This window comes from Eutrema salsugineum, unplaced genomic scaffold (assembly GCF_000478725.1).
Source record: "Eutrema salsugineum unplaced genomic scaffold, Eutsalg1_0 scaffold_1, whole genome shotgun sequence".
NCBI lineage: Eukaryota > Viridiplantae > Streptophyta > Magnoliopsida > Brassicales > Brassicaceae > Eutrema > Eutrema salsugineum.
The window spans coordinates 15,450,109-15,454,294 of record NW_006256909.1 but is presented as its reverse complement, the minus strand read 5'-3'; the positions used below and the strand labels follow the sequence as shown (position 1 = coordinate 15,454,294).

At 41.6% G+C, this 4,186-nt stretch overlaps 1 non-coding gene across 1 annotated transcript; it reads right to left on the bottom strand.

The window, feature by feature from the left end:
• Window positions 1-877: 877 nt before the first annotated feature.
• On the bottom strand, window positions 878-984 carry LOC112082567. Its single transcript, XR_002897235.1, has one exon. It is a non-coding gene; the product is annotated as a small nucleolar RNA R71 (small nucleolar RNA).
• Between the last annotated feature and the right edge of the window lie 3,202 nt (window positions 985-4,186).

Below are 4,186 nucleotides of genomic sequence, written 5' to 3'. Positions count from 1 at the left end.
GGGGGAGCATCTTTTTCCGTGCCATTGTTGTTGGTATTGTTGGTGTTCTCGTCATCAGAGATGTTACTCGCCATACTCTTCAGATCTTAGGATCTTTCGATTTTCGAGTAAGAAGATTTCGATTCTCCACATACGGCGCCAAATTAAGCGAGCCAAAACTCGCACAATCAAAACTTGTAAAGAAACTTAGAGGGATCCAGAATTTCTAGGGTTTATCACAAGAACACAAAGATCAAAAGAGGATTTTATTGCTGTGAAAAGTGTTTAGTCTTATTGTTTAGGGTTGCCAAAATTGCATAATGAATTAGATACATTGACTATTTATACTAGTTTTATAAATCGCTTAGCCGAGAATCTCGGAAGAGATTCTAGGTGGTGGCCGCGCGAGGCCACCACCTTTACACTTCACTTAGGGTTCTTACGTGGGCTTCATCCTTCATAGCTAGGCCTGCTAGTCGTTGATTACCACCTGTCTCGGCCCACCTAAAAAGACCCGGCTCGGCCCATCTCCTCTCTGTACCTAGCTCGGCCCATGTTTCTTGGAGAGCGGCTTGACCCAATTCAGCTCGTCCTTCAAATGGTGACGGTTAAGCCCACTAAGACGCGGCTCACTTATCCTCATCACAGCTCGGCCCACTTGCATTCAGGTAGGGCTCAGACCATTTGTGTCCAAACAGGGCTCGGCTCACTCTCGTTAGGATGGGGTTCGGCCCGAACGTGGTCTAAGATCATCTTATGAATACTTAATCATTTTGGAGATGGTTAAACCAGTCGAGGTGGAAACCGACCCCAACAGTCCTTGTCTCCTGGTTCATTCGGATCATGGGACGAATGCAAAGCTGCGTTCCTTAATCACTTCTACACCACCTCTAGATCAAGCCTCTTTAGAGACAAGAATTATAAGTTCCAACAAAAAGGTGAATTTTTCCATGAAGCTTGGGATCGCTATAAAGGGTATATAAGAGAATGTCCCCACTACGGTTTTACAGAGACATGCATCTTGAATACCTTCTATAGAGGTCTTGAATGGACATCTAAGTCACCTTTAAATGTGGCAAGCAATCGAAATTTCATGATAAGGACTGTGGAAGAAGCTTACGTCTTGATTAATAATCTTGCTGCGAGCAGCAGAAACAATTGTCCCGATTATAGAAGAACATCATGTTCCACTTCTCATGATCGTAAGGAAATTGAAGAAGTACTAGCTACGGTGAAATTGTTTCTCAAAAATCTGCAACGTTCTGTCAATGTCTGTGAAGCAGGTAATGCAGCTAAGATTAATCATCAACTTGCAGCACAAGCGCACACCTATATGATTCTCCAATCTGCTCCAAAATCATCCCAAACTTCTCAAGACAACAAGGTCGAGCTTATGATGCAAGCACTTCTTATGAAGCTGCAAAAATAAGCTGACGATAGGAATATGAAAGTGGACAGCTAGTACACTGACTTTACTGGTAAGTTTGAAGCACTTTCCACTCATGTTGATAGCATGGACGTGAAGCTATCACAAATCACAGATGGTTCACAAGCCACCAAAGTTATCGAGAGACAAATGACAGAGGTGCATGAAAAAATCGCCCAAGACAACCTTGAGCTTAAGCTAGACAACATGATGCGATCATAGACAGCATAGAGGACTTGGAAATTGGAGCTAAAGGAGTTGCACTAGAAGAGCAAGGAGGACTTTAGGAAGAAGAATCTTTGATGATGCCAGCCGGTCCAATGACTCGATCAATGTCCAAGAAATTCAAGAAAGCTATCAGAGCTATGCTTAGAACCAGTTACAGACAAGCTAATGTCTTGAGCCAGGAGGGAGAAGACGTTATACAAACCACATTGGTTTCTATACAGGCTCAAGAAGATCAGAAAGTGGGCATGTGACCTGTTTGCACTCTTTTTCCCTCTCCTTTGGTTTTTTCCCAATAGGTTTTCCAAAGAGAGGTTTTTAATGAGACAAACGGATCACATCATATCCCCATCTGCTGATCCAACAAAGGCCCAGCAAGAGAAGACTCGGCCAAATGGAGAAGAAGAGTTTCTTTCTTGTTCAAACTTATTCTTTATTATTTTTAGTTGTTTCCGAGACAGGTCTTGGCTGTCACAGACTTGTTCTCCTTCTTTTTAAACTCTTGTACGCTCCTTTGTTAAACCATCTATCTTTTCTATCAAAAACTCTTTGTAAGTTAGATCATTTGATCTTCTGAACATCTTAGCTTGTGAGTGTGTTATATCTTTCAAGCAACCGATTCTTTGGTGTGTCATATCCATTGAATCACCCTGGTATATCAAAGGCCTTTTGCAGCCTTTGTGTGACCTTTCATTCCATCATTCCTTATCTCAAATCCGAACCAGCTCTTTACATCATCAATCAGATCCAGTACTTAGAGTGACGATCTAAGGAGAAACGTATCAAGTGGTATCAGAGCCACTCTAAGGAAGGATCAACGTGAATCAGGTTGTGTCTAATCTGTTTATGTGTTTTGATTCATATTTTTTTTTCGTTCAAGAAGATTCGATTTAAAGCTTGACATAATCATTAGTTTAGATCTTAACAAAACTTGATCGCTGCATCACAAATTTATAGATCGTTTTGTTCTGTCTTAAAATCTGATCAATCATCATCATTCATCCTAAGTGATTAACCTGTTAAAAAGTGACGTTTCAAATTCAAATTGTTAGATCTGGTTTCATGATTGCTTGAGGGACACGAAGAGTCATTTTGTAAGAACTCAAAGGATTGCTGCTAGTGATCTGTTTTGGGTTGGTTGCAGGAAAAGATGTCTGATCATCATGAAGGATCTAACAGCAATAACAACAAACTATTAATGGAAGCGATGATGGCCAAGATGAGAAAGCTGATGGCCACTCATTTCGAAGAGTTTCGGCAAGAGATCCAACATCAAAACTCTGACCGAGACACTAGAAGGAGAAACCTTGAGCGATCTCCTGAGAGGGCTAGAGAGCAAGTCAGACCAGCAAGAGATGAAGCCGCAGAAGAATATTACAGCTAAGAAAGTAGCTCGTTAAGGAGTAATCGCCAACGATATAGACGAGTAAGAGAGGAAAGGGCTCAACCTCAAGACAGTTTTGGAAGGCTTAAGCTTCGGATTCCTCCATTTCATGGGAAGAATGACCCTGATGCTTACCTAGAGTGGGAGAAAAAGATTGAGTTAGTGTTTAACTGCCAATACTATACTGAGATCAATCGCGTGAGAGTTGCAGCCACTGAGTTCTATGATTACGCTCTCAGCTGGTGGGATCAGTTAGTTACATCTAGAAGAAGAAATGGTGAATATCCGGTTGAAAGTTGGACTGAGATGAAGACCATCATGAGGAAAAGGTTTGCACTTAGTCACTATCATAAGAACTTCATCAAAGAATTAGAAGGCTGACTCAAGGAAACCGATCTGTTGAGGACTATTATTAAGAGATGGACACTCTCATGCTCAAAGCCGACATAACTGAAGACAGGGAAGCCACCATGTCGAGATTCTTGGGAGGTTTAAATCGAGAAATTCAGATGCAACACTACGTAGAGGTGGAAGAAATGCTACATATAGCCATACTGATCGAGCAACAACTCAAAAGGAGAGTTCCCACTAAGACAAACTATGGAAGTGGAGCAACGGTTACAAAACCTACTTATCAGAAAGAAGAGAGGGCAGGATCTTTTCAGAGAGAAGGAAAGCAGATTGCTATACCAAAAGTCGAAACCAAGGCGTATCCAACTCCTCAAGATCATAAAGGAAAAACGGAGACTAATGTCCCAAGATCAAGAGATGTCAAGTGATTTAAGTGCCACGGCAGAAGGCATTATGTGAATGAATGTTCAAACCGGAAGAACATGATCTTTTTGGATAATGGTGACATAGCATCTGATGAAGAAGAATTAGAGGCCGAAGCTGCAACAGATCATGAAGAGCTCCCAGCTCATTGGAATTTACTTGTGGCTAGACGATCTCTTAGTCTTCAATCCAAAAATGCCGAGCAGGAACAAAGGGACAATTTGTTCCACACCAGGTGCATCGTCCAAGGAAAAGTATGCAGTTTTATTATAGTTGGGGGAAGTTGCACAAACGTAGCCAGTGAAGTGATGGTTCAGAAACTCAGTCTGAAGATGGAGAAACATCTGAGACCCTACAAACTACAATGGCTCAATAAAAATGGCAAGTTGAAAGTGAAT